Genomic DNA, 20,764 nt, shown 5'->3' with positions numbered 1-20,764 from the left:
TGAAATTACCCTTAGCTTGAAAAAATATGCGGACAAGAGGAGAAATATTTGGATGGTGTGACTTATTTTTATGATTCATGGTTGATTGTTATAGTTTGTTTTGTTTTCCTCAATAATGTAATCATCTAGATTTCTATTGGAAGAATTATGCTGGTGATTGCCAATAAGTCACTGATCCACACATGGATATCCAGATTTCTCATAACATCAAAGATGGCCAAAAGATTCTCAGGCAACCGATGTTATGATTTTCTCTATTTATGCTTGAGGTGAGAGAGCTTTTAGAAAGCTGCTTATTTATTTTTTATTTTTGTTTTTGTGTTGGAATTCAATTGTCATATTGCCCACTGTCTCTCTCTCTGTTCTATGACAGGGTGCAATAACCATTAGTAATTTGTGTAGCACATTTGAGAGATTTGATGTAGAAGTATAAAGTGAGTAGGGTGGATCTACATATGATATTTATTAATTTCTAATTTAGGAGGTTGTCTAGGGTTTGCTTTTCATCTTTTTCCTGTGCTTTGTTGATGTTGTTTTTCCTCGTCGCGATTTCTTCATGGCTGCTTTGGCTTCATCTGCTTTGTGTGAAATGGTTTTTGATAGAGTTGCTAAAGCAGCTTCTTCGACTCCTTTGAAGGCAGCAAATCGGAAGTCGTGACAGGAGCTTGCTCGTTGCATAGGTAAGAATCTTCGCCTCCTTGAAGATGGGAGCTCGTTTGCCTGCTATGGAAGAACTTCTCAAATCTATAAATTCCGTTAAATCTACCGATCAACAGGATTTAGTTAATCACGGATTTATGCCGTAAATATTTAAATTGAACATTTACGATCGATTTAGATTTTTTGCATGATCTAAAGCTGTTTGGTAGGATTTACGACAAATCCTGCTTAAATCACGCTACCAAACAACTCCTTCGGTTTACCGTCGGATTTAACATTGCGTTTTTTGGCGTTTGGCTGGATTTAGCTTAAATCGTGCAACCGAACAGGTCTTTAGAGCTAACTATTTTGGCATTTTAATGGTTAGTTATTGTGGCATATTGGCATGGTAGCTTGCTTTCTACTATCCTATTATCTTTTATCTTTCTTTATCTGCATTGCATATCAAAAGGCTTTTAAATACTTGTGGCAACTTTATCTTCTTACAATGTTCATTATTTTTGGGGGAATGAAGCATTATTCTTGTTGTGTCTTGGAGTATTCCTGGTGGTAGATAAATATAAAGTTTAGCGTCTTAACTTTATAAGATGAACATGCACACATACAGATAAAAGAGTAGAGGTATAGCGCTAATAATAGACACCATGATTTTTTCGTGGAACGTGGAAAATCCTGTAAATTTTTCTTCAGATTCGTGCCCGATCAAGATAATTTTTTGATGATATATCAATTCTCAATGCTATTATGTGAGGTTTTGTCTCCTACATATGAGTTTCATGCAGAGCATGATGATGATGATGATTTAATGATTAGCGACTATCCTCACATGGATATCCCTTTGTTTCTTAGCTGAGATATGGAATCTTTGGATGTCCTACCGCTTTTGAGACAACGACACCGGGCATTAACATGTGGATTCATACGTAGCTATCTATAGAAAACTTCTCTGCTTGTCTTATTTTATGGATTTTGCTGTCATCTGGCACCTATCCCTAGTCTTGGTCTCCCATTCTTCTTCTTTACTTTTGGAAGACTGTTAAGGATGGTGAGACATTTTTACAATTAACGGCTGATAGTTATGGTTGTCTTTTGCTTGCTTCAGTACTGTAATCATTGAGATTTTTCTTGGAAGAATTTTGCTGGTGATTGCCAACATGACTGATCTTCTAGAAATCTGGTTTCGTATACTCATTTTTCAATGGCAAACATCAAGGATGGCCTGAAAATTCCCAGGCAACCGATGTTGTGATTTTATCTATTTGTGCTTGAGGTGATAGGACCTTTAGAAAGCTGCTTATTTATTTATTTTTTATTTTTGTGCTGGAATCTAGTAGTGATATTGCTCTCTTTCTCTCTCTCATAAAGCACGGGGCAATAACCTTGGTAACTTGTTGAACATTTTTTTTTTCATTATATATATATATTAGATGTTTGACGGAGCAGCATTGAGAGTATGGAGATTGCAAATATGGTATTTATTGATTTAGTGAAAATATATGATAAAGTTTGAAAAGAAATGCCTTGGAGAGTTCTAAAAAAGAATGGAGCTTATTATGCTTATATTCAAGTCTTTAAGGCTATATATACAGGTGCTGTTACTCGTGTTCAAATACAGGTGATTTGACCAAATTTTTCCATAGTTGGAAAATTTTACAAGGTGGTGAGACCTATAATGTTTTGTGATGCATAATGTTGGTTATTAAAAGAGAAGCATAAAATTTAGTGTTGCAGTGATGAGGATGAAATGGCGTAGGGGTGTCTATTTTTGTCTCGAGCCGAAAACATAATCCGGACTTGTCCCAGAAAGTCTAAATTTGGGTGAAACCGTTTAACAAACTGGTGGGATTCCAGTTCTAATTTCTTTTGGGGAGGGAGTGACAATTATTGCAAACCATTGAAAATTTGGCCATGTTTGATTCTTTACAATAGCAATGAGGCATCATGGATGGCATGAAGCAGTACCTAATTCTATGTTGTTGTTTACCTGCAGGTTCTAATGTTGTGCCAGATTCTTTGCTATTAAATACTTCCCACAGTACTTCCCTGTATGTGTGCGTATATCCATTCAAATATAAGTATATTAATATGAATATATAAAAACTGTGCATATATTTTACAATGCGCAAACACGTAACTATGGTGCCTTTACATGTCAGTTGAAGTAGCATTTATTATTGAATTCTTATAAGAAGTCTTAGTATAAAATATGAGCACTTTTTTTATTCCCTTATGTAAGATATTCCTTTTTTGGGACATGGAGTTCTGTGGTGCCTAGGGGAAAGAAGGGATGGTGTCGATGTCAGGAGGGAAAAATCTTTCTACTTTTTTTCTCATAGAGGATGTGATGATGAGAACTTTTATTACATCTAGTGAACGTACGCTCCTTTACGTTCGGTTTTAGACCAAAACAGCGCAATACCGAGTTTTTTTAAAAAACTCGGTACAACTCGGTACTCGAAGCGCAAGGTGACGCGGCAAATTTTTATTGGCTGTCCGAACTTATCTTTTGGCTCCGGTCACCTGACCCAATAATTTGCCCGATGTCAGGAGGGAAAAATCTTTCTACTTTTTTTCTCATAGAGGATGTGATGATGATGGCTTGCACATCTACTGGCTCAGTAGCCATGATTGAGTGTTTTCTGTATTGCGCTTTCTACATAGCTTTGTTTTACAACTTTCAAAAAATATTTAGATCTTTGACGGGTTTCTAAACATAGCGCCAACCCTATGTTTAAAATGAATGAAATAGCGGATTAGGTCGGGTCTTGTCGGGATGGTATAAATTAAATTAAAAGATTATATTAAAGAAATTCCACGCGTATTCATCCACATATTCAGTTTTTATTTGCATCTGAATGCAGAGTTACGTCCGGTGTCCGGGCTAAATAATTTACCCATCATCTTATCTTAGCCTTCTTCTTCTTTCGTTTTGGGTTTGTGGTCTCACTATTTGGTGGATTGTGGCCGTCTCCATTCTAATTTTAATGTGTTGGTGGAATTCTGAATTGACCGTTTTGCTATGAAGAAAGAAATTAAAATTTCGTTGAAGAATAAAATCATTCCCATTTTCTGCGGGATGTACTATCAATAGCATAAATGCAATTCAGAAGGCCTAATTATATATCAGATATAGATTAGTGCTATACTCATAAAAGGTAAATACTAAATTTAGTATGATTCTCTTATTTATGTGTTAAGAATTCAGAACTGGGAAGTGTTGATAGAAATTTAGGAAAACCTTGATTATCTCGTGTTAAATAAATTATTATTAATTATTTTTGAATTATTCATTTTCATTTAATTATCTCATTAATTATTTAAATATTTTATTAGAAATTAACTATTTATTTATTATTTATAATTTTTATTTGAAATTATATTTAGTCCTATTAATTTTTTAGAAATAATTAATTATTTAACTAATAATTCTACTAATAATATATTTATTTTGTTAATTTTAATTATGAATTATATTATTAATTATCTAACTAATAACTTAAAATTTATCACATTTGTTATTTAAATATTTGTATACTATTAATTAAATATTTAATGAAGTAGATTTTTAATTATATTAATTAACTTCATATTAAATTTTATTTTATTATTATACTAACCATTTATTTAAGTTATATTAGATGATTAATTTACGCAATAATTATTCTTTTTATTTATTTTATTAAATTACCTAATTATTAATATTTTAATTTTTATGAATTAAATTAACCTGTAATAGCTATGAGGCTTCCAGGGTTTGCTGTTCATCTTCTCTTTTTCCTAGTTGCTGTTTGGCTTCCTTCGAACGTGTCAAGATTGCGTTAGTCGCTGCTTCGGCTCCTTTGTTGTTGTTCGACTTCGCTCCATCGACGTTATAACATTTTGATCGGAAGCAAAGAAGGGAGCTCCGCGGTGAAGCTAACTTTCTCCCTTACGAGCGCTTCGTAGGCCAAATTCTGTAAATCCGCCGAATTACAGGATTGAGTAAATCCGGGTTTTACGGCAAAAAGAGGTAAACAGTTGATTTATTCCGCCGTGAGATTTAGGGGGCGCTCGAATCCCGTTTGGCTGGATTTAGCGTAAATCCTGCATAAATCCTGTTGCCAAACCGCCCATAAGTGTTTATGCCGTGATGCATTGACTATTCGAATCTTCCATGGTTGAGATTTCATATCGTTATTTGAGAATGACGAGGTATTAAAGATGACCTGATATCTGCAAGTAACAGATGCTTCCTCCCTTTTTTTATTAGGGCATGAGTTGAGAGGACAGCTTGAAATCTTTTTTTTTATTGAGTGCATGTGGCGTTTTTGGATCTTTTTATTGTTGCTCCATGCAACAACATTGGTAAATCAGGCTATCAACTGTGCATGGCGGCTATGAGATGTTCCTATGTTTTTATTGTATGAGTTGTCTGGATGGCCTGGAGCTTTTCAGGCAACTATAACTCCCATTAGCTATGGTGTAGAATGTTGGCTATTGAAAAAATGCTTAAAGTGTTGCATATGATGAGGATGTTGAGGCAGACAAGTAGCTTTACACTTAGAGATATAATGCAAAATGAATATGACGTGAAAAGGTTGGAGTAACTGCATTGATAGATGTGATTAGAAAAAATCATGTTAAATGTTTGGTCACGTAAAAGGTTGGCCTATGTTGCACCGATACGGATACGGCGGCACGGGTACGACACGATTTGGATACGGGGTACGTCTATTCTTAAAAATAAAGGATACGAATAAGACGCGGATACGACATTATAATATATTAATCATACAAAAAACAAATTAATAGGTTTTTGATAGACCATCATTAGACTCAATTCCTAGGCCACTAGAGCTCATTATCCTACGATGTATCGACACAAATTAAATCACATGAATTTGAAACATAAAATTTTTTAAGTAAAAGTGTAGATATGGTGCAAATATGCTGGGGGTCCATTCGGTACACCTCGGTACCAAGCTGTACTGAGCATGGTACTGAGCGGTACCGAGTTTCGGTATCGGGCGGTACCGAACATTACCGAGTACCGAGTGGTATCGAGTATCGAGTGATACCGAGCAGTTGCGATAAAAGGACACGCGTATTCGATACTTGTATCCGGTCAAATTTAAATAATATTTTATTTGGACACTACAAAGCCGTATCCGACATGTATCCATGTTGTATCGGAGGCGTATCCGTATCCGACACGTGTCTGATACAACATGCGTCATAAATAGGAGTATTTGTGCTACATAAATGTCGGCCTATTTTGATGATCTTATTAGGAGAGTAGATATATTAGATCTAATCCGTGTTAAGAAATGTATAGATAGATCTTAAAAGACTTGTTTTGCAAGTATTAAATTTGATACTTTTTATTAGATTTAAATGAGAATTTAACTCTTAATAGAGCACAGTGGAGAAAAAGGAGATGGGGCCGACTTCATGTAGTGGGATAAAAGCTTGTTGTTGTAGATATTGATGATCTTGAAAGATGCTCAAAATATCATACTAGCAAGCCAAGTGACACTACATCTCCTTATTCATTACATTATAAAGTCAAGGGCTTGTTACCATTCTATTTCATATGCATGTTGGTGGAATCTCACAATCTCTTCATATGAAAGTTAAATTGAAATTGCACTGATGGGGGATAATATTTTTCATTCACAGATGGAAATTATATCTTTTGCCTAATCTTCACCATGAAATATTTTTTAAATGGACCAGTCATACGGCATTTCTCAAGATTAGCGGCATTCACAATACTTAGTAGTGTGCTGAGATTATCTCTTTTATGAGTGAAAAGTTTTGAGGGCAATGATGATGATGATTTGGACTTCTACCATTGATTACTCATGACAATTATGAAATATCGCTATGTTTCTCAGGATATGGCATGTTTGAATGGTCTGGAGCATCTCAGGCAGCTACATCTTCCATTTGCATGGAAATTAAAGTGTAGTAAAGCTCCTCTACTTATCTTATGTCATGTAAGCCTTTGTTTTTTGGTTCGTCTTTTCTTCTTCTCCCACTTCTTATTCTTGCTCATTATTCTTGAAGCATACGTTCAGTTGTTGTGCCTAGCTCTCCCTAATTATCTATTCACTAAACAATTAATCTCCAGCTTCTGTTGCTATGATTGTGACAATATATCTATCATCAATTCTTGCTGCTTAGCTTTGCTATGTTTCTCTGGCTATTAAATGACAATATATCCATCAACAATTATTGCTAACCTTTGACAATTTGGCTATGTTTGATTCTTACTCTACTCGAGTAATGAGGCATCACGGATGGCATAAAGCTCTTCTAGCAACTTACTTGTAGTGCTATTAAATACTTCCAACAGTATTTTTTCACCAATGTTGCTGCTACTACAAGCACCTACTTCTATTTAGTTTACCTGCATGTTCTAACTTTGTGTCAGATTCTTTGTAGCAGTAGGAACAGGAGGCATTTGTTTGGAACACGCTTGCAATACATTATTTTGGAACACGCTTGCAATACATTATTGTTGTTTGTTCATTATAGAGCCTTTGATGATTTCCCTTCTCTATGATTCTTAGTTTTTTTAATATACACCTATATATTTTTGCAAACATATACTTTTGCAAGTTTGGATATCAATTATTTGCTTATATCTCTCTCGGTCAAGCTGCAAAGCTTGGTTTTCTAGTTTATCTGGTCTGTACTTGCTCTTTTTTATGAGGTGATGAGCAGCATGATGAAAGTTTTAATCTGCTGCTGAATATTCTTATTTCTCAACGAAGTAAATATGTCAAACAAATTTTATTGCCGGTCATAAGTGGTGTATCCTATATCAGTGGGTTATTTCATCAAGTGCATCATTTTCAGGATTTTATTGTTTTCATTTATATGACGAAGGGGCGCCACCTTTATAATGGATTCAAGAAATTTTGCTAGTGATGTGGAAATAATGCTACTGCTCTTTATATCTCTATATATGCCAGTTTCATTTTTTATGCATTGGTGGTTGATCAAAAAGGTTTTCAAAGGGCAACCAGTTTTGCTAAATATTTATTTTCAAGGATTATTTCTTGATGATTGATGAGAACTTTTACTTTCTCTATGTGATATTGATAGGCCGGCCCCTCCTTGTCAGGTTGAACCGGTCCTTAGTGGATCGGTTCTCACCTATGGCAGCCCAAGCTGGGCGGAACCAGAGAAGAGAGGGAGGGGGCGGATGCTCCTAGAGGGGGCCCACATGCTAATTTAATTTGCTTTGGAGGGATTTTTTGAATTAGGGGGGCTGTTTAGTAAATTTGTAATTGTCCTTCGTCTTTAATTTATTTTCCTTGGGGAAGGGTTAGGGTTTATGTTTGATTTGGTTTTTTCTTGGAGTTCCTTGGCGTCTTGTGATCTAGACTACCTTGTCTAGAGATTATGGAGAGACGATCCTCCTCTCGAATTGAGGTTCCCTTGTATCTTGTTTTCGTATTTGTTTGGCTTTGATTATCGTATTACAATCCATTGTTTTTTGGCAAATTTCACCTAGGTTTTGCATTATTCTCGCTGTTGTCACCAATTAGTGATTGGTTTGCTTGCAAACTCAAGTATTTCCCTTAGGGTTACTTGTGATCTTAAGTATTTCCTATAAAATATTTTCTTCTGATGATTCTAGTCTCCTCTATCTTCATCACTCATTATCTCGGAGTCTGTTAGTTGTGATAATACCCAGCTTTGTGCAATGTTGTTAGGCAATGGTAGCACGTAATTATTTCTATTTACTGGTTTGAATTTTTTTCTACAATACATGTTGTCAATGCATGCTCTTGAATTTAGGTATCATTTTTACATTATAAGGTCTTTGGCTTTCTAAGGTCATCTCCAACCGAGAACTCTATTTTTCACGCCAAAATACCGCAAAAAGCAAAAATGGCGTGATGCTGCTCCAATCTAACGCCATTTTTTTGCTTCTGCGCCAAGGTAACGACCATTCTCCTTTCCCGCATTTTTCCGGTTGACAGAGAAAAATGACGTGGGTGAACAGTGCAACGCCAATTGGCGTTGCACTGTTCACTGATCTTAAGTATTTCCTATAAAATATTTTCTTCTGATGATTCTAGTCTCCTCTATCTTCATCACTCATTATCTCGGAGTCTGTTAGTTGTGATAATACCCAGCTTTGTGCAATGTTGTTAGGCAGTGCTAATTATTTCTATTTACTGGTTTGAAATTTTTTCTTCAATACTTGTTGTCAATGCATGCTCTAGAATTTAGGTATCATTTTTACATTATAAGGTCTTTGGCTTTCTAAGTGGATTCACCATATTACATTAAGTTGCGCTTTCTAAGTGGATTCACCATATTATATTAAGCTGCGCGCATCTTTTCTTCTACTCTCGCATTCGGGAACAATTATTACGTCCTCTGACCAGACGTACAGTTGCGGCCGGCCGCCAATAACATGTAGCCACGTGCCCTTACTCTTTACCGTGCTGCCCGACGACTTGACCCGGACCGGAACCCGGGAATGCTATGTTCGCGTATTACTCAGTATTACTCGGTATTTGCTCGGTATTGCTTGGTATTGCTCGGCAATAACGAGAAATACCGTTCTGTGAAGACCAATACCGAGCAAATATCGAGCAATACCGAGTTTTCTAGAAAAATTCGGCACAACTCGGTATTGCTCGGTATTACTCGGTATTGCTCGGTATTACTCGGTATTGCTCGGTATTGCTCGGTATTTGCTCGGTATTGGTGCCGAGTTTTCCATTTTTTAAAAAAGTGCTTAATTTGTTTTCACTCATTTTGAGTGAGAATACAATCCTTCTCACTTTTGAGGTGTTTTGAAACTATTTTTAGAGTTTTCTGTAGGTGTCACTGTTTGCTAAATAAAAAGATAGGAGTGATAAGGATTTTGCTCAAGTTCGAATATTTATTGCCAAAGGGATTGTGTAAGAATCGTAAAGAAACTGGAAGAAAGAAGATAGAAATCGTATTATTCTGATCAGCTATTACAGACGTTTGGCAGGTCTATATGTACGGATTGCCAGTACGGCTCAAGAAGCCGAAGACCAATAGGAAAATGACACCTTGCATTTCATTTAATTTAATACAATGTATAGACCAACGATTTATATGGAGTGTTCTAATAATGCTTTGTTCGACTTTGCCTGCTTCGCCTGAAAGGTATAGTTTGGAACGAGTCGCCAAATGACTTCTTTGCCTCCTTCGACGTTCATTCCTCTCAAATCCCAAGTCATGTCAGTTCGCCGTTCTCATTTTAGCTTATATTAATTATGTTCAATTAGACTATGTAGATTAATTTCATCGCATAGGCGTTTAGGGTTTTGCTTTACATCTTCGTCGTTGCTGTTCGACTTCGTTGCTTCGCGTGAGGCATGGTTTTTACACGAGTCGCTTCTTCGGCTCCTTTGTTGCTGTTTGACGTCGCTCGCTCGACGACGTTCCCTTCCTGTCGGATCGAAAGTAACGACATTTTAATTGGAAGTAACTACTGAGAGCTCGTTTCCTGTAAAGGAAATTATTTTTCTCCCTTTCGCGCGCTTCTTCGGCCAAATCCCTAAGTCTTGTAAATCAGCAAAACTTTAGGACTTATTAAATCCCGGATTTACGGTCCAGTGAGGGAGACGGAGGATTTATTCCTCCGTGAAATTTAGCGGGTGTTTAAATCCAGTTTGCAGGATTTGGAAAAAATCCTGCTCAAAATTGGCATAAATACTGTTAAATCATTTATCCGAACAGCCCTAGGGATTAGCCACTATCGACGCATGGATATCCCTATGTTTGCTATTTTTATTATCTAGAATTTTTGGATGCCCTGCAGCTTATCAGGCAACAGCAGCTGGCATTACAATGGGGATTTATACATAGCTATCAGTAGAAAGCTTTCTATATGCCTTATTTGATGGAATTTGCTGTCATCTGACACCTGCCCTATTCTTTGTTTCTCATTCTTCTTCTTTACTTTTGGAATTTAGTCAGTTCTGTTGGGTTATTGATGCTTCATAATGTGCAGGGTATGATGCATTATTCTCTTTGAAGTTCCAATTAAATTCCCGTTCTGAGTAGTTGCAGATGAATATTTATAGTGGATCAATGGATGAGGTTGTTGTGGAAGAAGCATGAAGTACGCCTCGTTGGTTTTTGCATTATGTTGTGTTGTTGTGCCTATTATTATTTTTAATTGCCAGTGCTTATTTGTTTTATTAAGTTTTGATGCCACGATGCATTTGCCTATTTGAATCTTCCATGGTTAACTTCTCATCTCTTTAATTGAGAATGGCGAGGCACAACAATGACCTTATATTCTGCAAATAATAGATGCTTTCAATTTTTTTTATAAGGGCTTGAGCAAGGAGGACAGCCTGAAAGCTTTTTATCTTTTTCTCTTTTTCTATGATAAAGTTAAGGAGTTGTCGTTGGATATCTCTTTATTGAAGTTCCATGAAACTACTTTGGTAATTCAGAAGAATTTTAATCCATCCACACCCCCTCCCTCTCTCTCTCTCTATATATATATATATACACACACACACACACACACATGAACATACATACAAACATAACATGCATATATGTTTGATAATCTAGTTGCAGTCAAATTGCCCTTAACTTGAAAAAATATTGTATTTGTTTGGAAAATGAGGAGAACTATATGGATCCTAAGACATTTTTTTACAATTAGTTGCCGATAGTTATAGTTGTCTTTTTGTTTAAGTCAGTAATGTAATCATTGAGATTTCTCTTGGAAGAATTCTGCTGGTGATTGCCAACAAGTGACTGATGTTCTTGAAATCATGTTTCTTATACTCATTTTGCATTGGTGAACATCAAGGATGGCCTGAAAATTCTCAGACAACCGATGTTCGGATTTTACCTATTTATGCTTGAGGTGAGAGGCCCTTTAGAAAGCTGCTTATTTATCTATTTATCATTTTTTTGCTGGAATCTTGTAGTCATATTGCTTTCTCTCTATCTCTGTCATAAAGCGCGGTGCAGTAGCCATGGTAACTCGTCGAGCATTTTTTTTTTCATTATATAGATATTAGATTTTTGATGGAGAAGCATAGAGATTAAGGAGAATCTAAATATGATATTTAATTATTTAGAGAATGCATATGATTAAGTTTCAAGAGAATTGCTCTGGAGAGTTCTAGAAAAGAGAGGAGCTTATAATGCTTATATTCAAGTCATGAAGGATATATATGCAAGTGTTGTTCTTGTGATCTAAGGTGACTCTCTAATCACATATATGCTCATTTCATATCTTGTCTCCAAAAGAAAGGCTATTCATCCGCCTCTGCATCCTCATCTCGCAACACTTTACATAGTATTATGCTTCTTTTTAATAGCCAACATTTTTCACCATAAATCGTTTCAAGTCTCAACGCCATCTTATAGAATTCACCTCTTTTAAATTTGTGAGGGACTTTTCTTTCCCACAACATACCTGAGGATTCAGAATTTAGCCTTTGGTTTTAAATTGCTGTTATGGAATTTTTCAATATTTCCCATGATGTAGCGTGTCTGGATGGCCTGGAGTTTCTTAGGCAAACACAACTAACATGCGATGGGAATTCAAGCTTTGGCAAGCATTTTGGCTTGTCTGATGTAATGGATTAATTGTCGTCATCTTAGCCTTCTTTTTCTTGTTCATTTCTTCTTCTTCTTCTTTCCATTTGGGATTGTGATCCATGTAATTGAGACTTTTTTGGTTGATTTAGCGAGAAAAGAGTTTTGTTTACCTAATTGATTTAAACACTCATATTTCATTGATGTAAAAGTGAGGCCCCGTCTCCATTTTTATTTTAATTTGTTGGTGGAATGGCATTCTTGCTATTAAAAACGAAATTGAAATTTCGTTGAAGAATAAAATACTTCCAATTTACATTGGGATGTATTATCAATAGCATCGGTTCCTCCGTGAAATACAATAATGATGACCTAATCATTTAGCAGTTATATAGATTAGTGCCACACTCGTAAAAGGTAAATAGAGTATGATTATCTCTTTTATGTGTTAAAAATTGTGAGGAATATTATAATGATGGTGATTTTGTAGTAAGTGTAAAGTGTTTGATATGCATGAGTTTTAAAAATATTGTTGTTTTGTCTAAAGCAAAAAAACAATAGTGGGATTTACATTATAAGTGTTAAACTCTTATCATTAAATTGTTGCACTCGAATGTTCTTAAATTGTGAAACTCTTATCAGTAACTTATTAAGTGTTATTTAGTAAGAGAGTCGTTGAGATATACTTACAAAATCTTTGGAATAACAAAAAGCTACCATAAGTGTTACTAAAATTGTTAGGATTTTCTATTTATTGGCCATCTATTTTTTAGTTTCTGCTGTCAGTGAATGCTGCAGCGTTTTTTTAGTACTCTGCATTACTAGGTCTTTAGCTTTCTTAATGGATGATATTCTACTTTGTTTATCGTTTCTTTTTACCTCTTCTTTGCTGTAATGGCAGAGAAATAAGCTTCATGAGGCAACCTGTGCAGACATCATGGTTTTAGCTTTTTATGGCTATAGCTGAGAGATCATAGTGGAAACTTGTTCTTAATTTTTATGTGAAGTCTTAGCAAATCAATTTGTTGTGTTCCTTTTCCGTGAATCCGCAGCTCACTTTGATCTGTTGTTTGGTTGAAAGTTAAAAAAAAAAAAAAACTTTGTGGTGACTGGAATCCCAGTTGTGGTCTGCTTTCCTGCTAGCTGGCACTCCTCCATGCCCTGGTATTGTGGCAGCTGCACTTTAATATATTATGGAGCTTACAAAGTGTGGTGCTTTGAACTGCCAAACAATTTGAAGCAGGTTTCGGTTATATGCATTACCTTACAAATTTAAGAGCCTCCGTTTCCACTCTATTTCTTTTTTATGTTGGGAAATTTTTTCGCAATCTGTTCATATGAATGGGAAATTTAAATTGCATGGATGGAGGATTATATTTTTCATTTACAGGTAAATTATCTCATCTCTGTCTTGAAATACAATTAAAAGCCCCTATCAGATGTCATTTTCAAGATTAGCGGTATACAAATAGCATTTAGTTGCTGCTATTATCTCTTCTATGAGTGAAAGAAGGCAACGATTGTGATAATTTAGAATTTAGCCATTTACTCTACATGATTTCTCCACTCATCTGACATCTTTTTAGTCTTCAAAATAATATTAAAAATTTTAGATTGTGAAGAATTTCTTCACCTCCTAAGCATTTCTACACCTCTATTGGATTGTCATAAGGCCAAACAGATTTTTCACACTTCATTTTCTTTAAGTGCACTATAACTTTGGGTTTACTAATACGTCGATAAAAACAGTAATTTTTATTTTCATTTAGGATGCTATGTGATAGGAAGTGCTTGTATTCACAAGCAATCCTAACCCAAAATCAAGTATCAATTAAAGAAAGCTGCTGTCCACAGCAGGAAAACAGCCCAAACCAGAGAAAATCTGAGAGAAAACGAGAGAGAAAACGTAGGAAAATAATTGCAAACACTTTTATTTCAATAGAGGATTAAAAGCACTTGCAATATGCAATTTTCCTTCAATTCGAGAGGAAGGAAAAACTCTCCAACGATCTCCGGCAAAGCCAAGAGCCCAAGAACACCAAACCCTAGATCTCAAAATTATTCAAATTCAAGATCCTCTCAATCCCTCCCAAAACTCCTAATTAAAGACAAAGGAATATTTCAAAATACCTAAACAGCCCTTAGTTCAAATAATTTCCCTCCTAATCTTGCATTGAACCCATGGTGGGCTCCACAAGGCTTCCGCTCAAACCAGGTGATCCGCCTGGTCTATTACTTCGCCTGGAATAGACCCAGACCGGTCCCTCTTGGACCGGTCCAGCTGGCCCCTCCTGGGCCGGCGTAACACTATGGTCACTAAAATCAACCGTATTCTTGCAATCTTCAGTGAAAAGTTTAGCAAAATTTCTTATACATCTTTGTATAATCTTATATTCTTCTAATAAAATCACTTATTGATCTTCATTCTTAATGCAGTTCACTTGAACTAAATACCAACTACTTCTATCTCTTTTGTTTAGCTAAATTATTCATCTATCTTTCACCCTCCTTAATATCTAATCTATTTTAAAATCATTAAAGCTAAAATCTTTTCATTGTATATTGCTTTTTTAGACTCCTTACACTAATGTCCCTCTGAGATAGGGTATTTCTTAGTCTATGCTGACCTTAAAGCATGATAGCTTTGGAAGAGCTGAGTAGTTAAAACAGTGAGAAATAGAAAAGTTAAAACATCATGGATCATGTACTATTAAATCTTTTTATATGTTCAATGCAATGTCCGAAGATGCCTAATTCTTTTGTTGACAGTGACAAGCTCCCTCTCAGAGGATGCCTATTGCTTTTGTTGACAGTGACAGGGGTGCTATGTTTATATTGTCTTCAAGGCAATTAGGTTTTGATGTGGAAGATAATGTTACTATTTATATATCTATGCATGTCAATTTCACTTTTTATGTATTTTTGAAGGTTTCATATACTCTGTGGATTCAACTCCTTTTAGAAAGGGTATCTTTTTAGCCTATGCTGACCTTAAAGAGGGATTGCCTTGGGAGAGAAGAGCAGTGAAATTAGTGAGAGAGAGAAAAGTTGTGAGTTGTGAGGGTAACAATGGTGATGAGGGGAATGAAATGTCTCTATGTTTATTATGATATGGCATGTCTGGATGTCCTGGAGCTTCTATGGCAAGTACATCTTCCATTAGATGGGAATTAAAGTGTAGAAAAGCTTCTACTTGTCTTATGTCTTGGATTCATTGTTCTTGCTCAAGAGTGGAGAATCATAGTTCATTCAGTTTTTGAAGCTCCATGCAGCAACATTGATAATTCACAAGGATTATAGAGATGGAATAGTAAATACATCATGGAGCTGCTATTAGGTCTCCTTATAAATCCAGCAGCTTGGTTTTAGTGAATACATATCCTCTTTCTTTTATATTGAATGGAGTTGCATTGGGGAAAAAAGGTGGCATTTAAGGATGAGTGGGAGAGAAAGAGGTAGAGAGACCTCAGATTATCATATATTTGAAATTGAGAGGGAGATTTAGAGATGAGTTGTCTTTTCACTTGATGTGATAGTGATATATGTTTTAGTTGGTTACAAGTAACTGTTTTTGTGTCCTGTTTTCTTCGTGATTTCTATGGTGGTACTCTAGAAGATGGAAGTTGTTAGTTCTATGCTAAATGCAGTGTCAGAAGATCCCTAATACATTTGTTGACAGTTACATACACCCTCTCTCTCTCTCTCTCTCTCTCTCTCTATCTCTCTGTGTAATGGAAAAAGTTCAGTTTTATGTATGCTGGTGCATTCTTTAATGAGAATTTGACTCTTATTATGACATAATGTGGTTAAAGGGCTTGACCCTACATAGTGAGATTTGGGCTTGATGTTGTTTTTTCTGCTGCTTGTGCATTTTTACAATTACTCACTGTGAAAGGAAAAATGGAATTGCATTGAATGGTGATAATATTTTTTTATATGGCAATTGTATAATTAGAACTTTATTTTCGTCATGAAAAACAGTTCCTAATGATATGGTAGTTATCAAGATTGTTGCCATAAACATAACATGTATTTCTGTGTTGTGATTATTTCTTCCAAGTAAAAAGTTTGGAGGTCCATCATGATGATTTAGAATTTAGCAACAACATTAAGTCTTTATCCTAATAGGTGGGGTCTGCTATATGAATCCATTTTCTTCATTGTGTCCTCTTAAAGGTTAAATTCGCATCATTAGTAATATTTTCTAACCAAGTTTTTTTAGGCCTACCTCTACTTTTCCTAACATAAGCCAAATCTAACACATCTACTCTCGTAACTTGGTCATTGGAAGGCCTCCATTTTTTGTGACCAAATCATCTAAAAGGACTCTCTAATCTTATCTTCTACGTGAGCTATTCTAATATTTTCACGTATTTGCTCATTTCATATATTGTCTCTAAAAGTAATGCCACGCATCCACCTGAGCATCATTATCTCTGCAACATTTTACTTACTATTATGCTTCTCTTTTAACTGCCAACATTTTACTCTCTCTCTCTCTCTAATTCACCCCCTCGCACCATCATCTCTCTCTCTTGTTCTCTCTTACTGTCCGGTCTTTCTCCCTCCCTCTCTCTCTCTCATTAGAATGCCGTATTGTTCTTTTTGATCAAGAATGTCCCGAAGCTTTCAGTCTTTGAATCTGCCTGGTAACGGTAAAAGGATTTTTGGGTTACATTCTAGTTTGTTTATCAAATGAGTTTCCCTCGCCCTTGCTGTAATGCCATAGACATAAGCTTCATTGGGCAACTTGTGCAGATGTCATGATTTTAGGTTTTTATGGCTGTAGCTGATAGATCAGAGTGGAAGCTTGTTGTCAACTCTCTGAAGTTTTAGTAAATCAAACTTGTTATCATGCACCTCACCTTAATTTGTTGGCTGGCTCAAAAGTCCCAAAAAAAAAAAACTTTATTGGTGACTGGAATCTTTTTTGTTGTCTGTATTCCTGCTAGCTGGCAATTCTCCAAGCCTTGGAGTTGCGGCAGCTGCACTTTAATAAAATATGGTTAAAGCTTACTAAGGCTTGGTTTGGGGATTATATGAAGGATTATGCTAAGCCTATATTTTTTTCTTTAGTCATGGATGTTCTTTCTAGACTTCTGCAAGGGGTTGTACCTTTGTGTATGTTTTTTGCTGGTGATATTCTTATTATTGATAGGATTAGTGAGCGAGTCGATGAAAGTTTTGAGTTATGGAGGTTAGCCTAAGTGTTTAAAATTTTTCATTTGAGTAGATCTAAAAGCAAATTCATGAATTATGGGTTGTACCTTTGAGTACCTCAATGCAACAACATTTGTAATTCAGGCCATCAACTGTACATGGCGGCTATGAGATGTTCCTATGTTTTTTTTGTTATGAATTGTCTGGATGGCGTGGAGCTTCTCAGGCAATTATAACTCCCATTAGCTATGGTGTAGAATGTTGGATATTAAAATAATGCATAAAATTAAGTGTTGCAGATGAGGATGTTGTGGCGGATGATTAGCTTTACACTTAGAGATATAATGAAAAATTAGTATATACGTGAAAAGGGGAGATTAGAGAAAATCACGTTAGATGTTTGGTCACATAAAATGCTGGCCTTTTTTGATAACCCTGTTAGGAGAGTTGATATATTAGATCTGATTTGGGTTAAGAAATGTAGAGATATACCTTAAAAGTCTTGTTTAAAAAGTATTAAAATTGACATTTTTTATTAGGTTTAAATTAGAATATAACTCTGAATAGGGCACATTGGAGAAAAAGGAGATGTGGCGGATTTCATGTAGTGGGATAAAAGTTTGTTGTTGTAGATATAGATGATCTTGAAAGATGCTCTACATATCATACTGGCAACCCAAGTCACGCTAACTCTCCTTATTCATTACCTTCTAAAGTCAAGGGTCTGTCACCATTCTATTTGTTATGCATGTTGGTGGAATCTCACAATCTCTCCATATGAAAGTAAAATTGTAATTGCACTGATGGGGTATAATGATTTTCATTTACAGATGGAAATCATATCTGTTGCCTAATCATACGACATTTTTCAAGATTAGTGGCATTCACAATATGTAGTAGTGTGCTGAGATTCTCTCTTTTATGAGTGAAAAGTTGTGAGGGCAATGATGATGATGATTTAGATTTCAACCATTGATTACACATGGCAATTATGAAATATCGCTATGTTTCCCAGCATATGACATGTCTGGATGGTCTGGAGCATCTCAGGCAACCACATCTTCCATTTGTTTTGCAATTAAAGTGTAGCAAAGGCCCTCTACTTATCTAGGCCTTTGTTTTTTTGTTCGTCTTTTCTTCTTCATCTCCCACTTCTTATTCTTGCTCATTACTCTTGAAGCATATGTACAGTTGTTGATGTTAAGATGAAAGAAGGGGTGACATCTGTAACGAAAAATCTTCTGCTTTTTTTCTCATAGAGCTTGTAATGATGATGGCTAGCATGTTTTCTTGCTTATCAGCCATGGTTATTGAGGGGGGATTGTGACTTTGGGTGATCAAGTCTTTAATAAGAGACATGTTTAGATATCTTGGTTATATTGTTCAGAGTGATGGTGAAATTGATGGGGATATTATTAGTAGAATTCAAGTTGAATGGTTGAAGTGGAGGAATGAATCAAGCTTTTTGTGTGATAGAAAAGTACCCCTCAAACTTAAAGGAAAATTCTATAAGATGGTGGTTAGACCTTCAATGCTTGATGTTGCAGAATGTTGGCCCTTAAAAGAAAAGCATAATATTAAGTTAAGTGTTGCAGAGATGTGGATGCTCAGGTGGATGAGTTGGCTTTACTTTTTGAGATAGGATATGAAATGAGCATATACTTGAAAAGTTTGGGGTAGCTCCAGTGGAATATAAGATTTGGGAGAGTCGCCTTAGATGGTTTGTTCACATAAAAAGGCGGCCTTCCGATGACACAGTTGGGAAAATAGATGTATTAGATTTGACTTATGTTAAGAATGGTAGAGGTAGACGCAAAAAGACTTGGTTATAAGATATTAGAAATGGCATTTTTTTGTTATATTTAAATAAGAATTTAACTTATAACAGGGCATAATGGAGAAAAAAGCCACAGTGGGATTAAGGCTTGTTGTTGTTGTTGTCGTCATCGTTGTCTTAAGCTGAGAGGACAGTATGAATTCTTTTTCTCTTTTTTTTTATGATTTATTGCAGGATTCGTCTTTGGATCTCTTTATTGAAGGTCGATGCAAAAACATTAGTAATTCATGGTGATATGAATCCATCCCCCCCCTCTCTCTCTCTCTGTATATATATATATATACTACTTGCAATCAAATTGCCCTAGCTTGAAAAAATATTGGATTGGTGTGGACAATTTGGAGAAATATCTGGATGTTGAGATATTTTTACAATTAATTGCTGATAGTTATAGTTGTATTTTGTTTTCCTCAGTAATGCGATCATTGAGATTTCTCCTGGAAGTAATCTGTTGGTGATTGCCAACAAGTGACTGATCTTCTGGAAATCAAGTTTCTTATATCATTTTGCAATGTCGAACATTAAGGATGGCCATAAAATATTTAGGCAACCGATGTTCTGATTTTTCTTATTTATGTATGAGGTGAGAGGAGCTTAAGAAAGCTGCTTATTTTTTTATTTATTGTTGGAATTAAGCAGTCATATGACACTCTCTTTATCTCTTTCATGAAGCTTGGTGCTTTAACAATGGTATATATTAACACACAAATATATATATATATATATATATATACACACACATATTTGTATGATATGCTACTTGCAATCAAATTGCCCTTAACTTTGTAGTTGTCTTTTTTTTACCCGAGTAATGTAATCATTGAGATTTCTCTTGGAAGAATTCTGTTGGTGATTGCCAAGAAGTGACTGATCCTCTGTAAATTTAGTTTCTTATACTCATTTTGCATTATCGAACATCAAGGATGGCCTGAAAATTCTCAGGCAACCAATGTTCTGATTTTCTCTATTTATCCTTGAGGTGGTGAGAGGACCTTTAGAAAGCCGCATATTTATTTTTTTGGAATTAATCATTCATATGGCCCTCTCTTTCTCTTTCTTTCATGAAGCACGGTGCAGTAACAATGGTATATGTATATATATGTATGTATGATGTACTACATGCAATCTAATTGCCCTTAACTTTAAGAAATATTGGATTGATGTTTACAACGAGATGAAATATCTGGATGGTGAGATATTCTTAGAATTAATTGCGGATAGTTATAGTTGTCTTTTGTTTTCCTTAGTGATGTAATCATTGAGATTTCTTTTGAAAGATTTTTGTTGGTGATTGTGAACAAGTGACTTATCTTCTGGAAATCTAGTTTCTTGTACTTATTTTGCAATGTTGAACATCATGGATGGCCTGAAAATTCTTAGGCAACCGATGTTCGGATTTTCCCTAGTTATGCTTGAGGTGAGAGGACGTTTTGAAAGCTGCTTATTTATTTGTTTATTGTTGGAATTAAGTAGTCATATAGCCTCTCTTTCTCTCTCTTTCTTGAAGCACGATGCATTACTGGTGTGTATATATATATATATATATATATATATATA

At 35.4% G+C, this 20,764-nt stretch overlaps 1 long non-coding RNA gene across 2 annotated transcripts in view; it reads left to right on the top strand.

Moving 5' to 3' along the window:
* Window positions 1-4,354: 4,354 nt before the first annotated feature.
* LOC114580112 overlaps window positions 4,355-20,764 on the top strand; it is a 79,628-nt gene continuing 63,218 nt past the window's right edge. For both annotated transcript variants that reach the window (XR_003701388.1, XR_003701389.1), the window contains exons 1-2: window positions 4,355-4,669; window positions 6,319-6,638. This is a non-coding gene — a long non-coding RNA (uncharacterized LOC114580112). The remainder of the gene's footprint in view (window positions 4,670-6,318; window positions 6,639-20,764) is intronic.

This window comes from Dendrobium catenatum, unplaced genomic scaffold (assembly GCF_001605985.2).
Source record: "Dendrobium catenatum unplaced genomic scaffold, ASM160598v2 fragScaff_scaffold_763, whole genome shotgun sequence".
NCBI classification, from domain to species: Eukaryota; Viridiplantae; Streptophyta; class Magnoliopsida; order Asparagales; family Orchidaceae; genus Dendrobium; species Dendrobium catenatum.
Note: the sequence above shows the minus strand (reverse complement) of the source record. Positions and strands in the feature narration are given on the sequence as shown.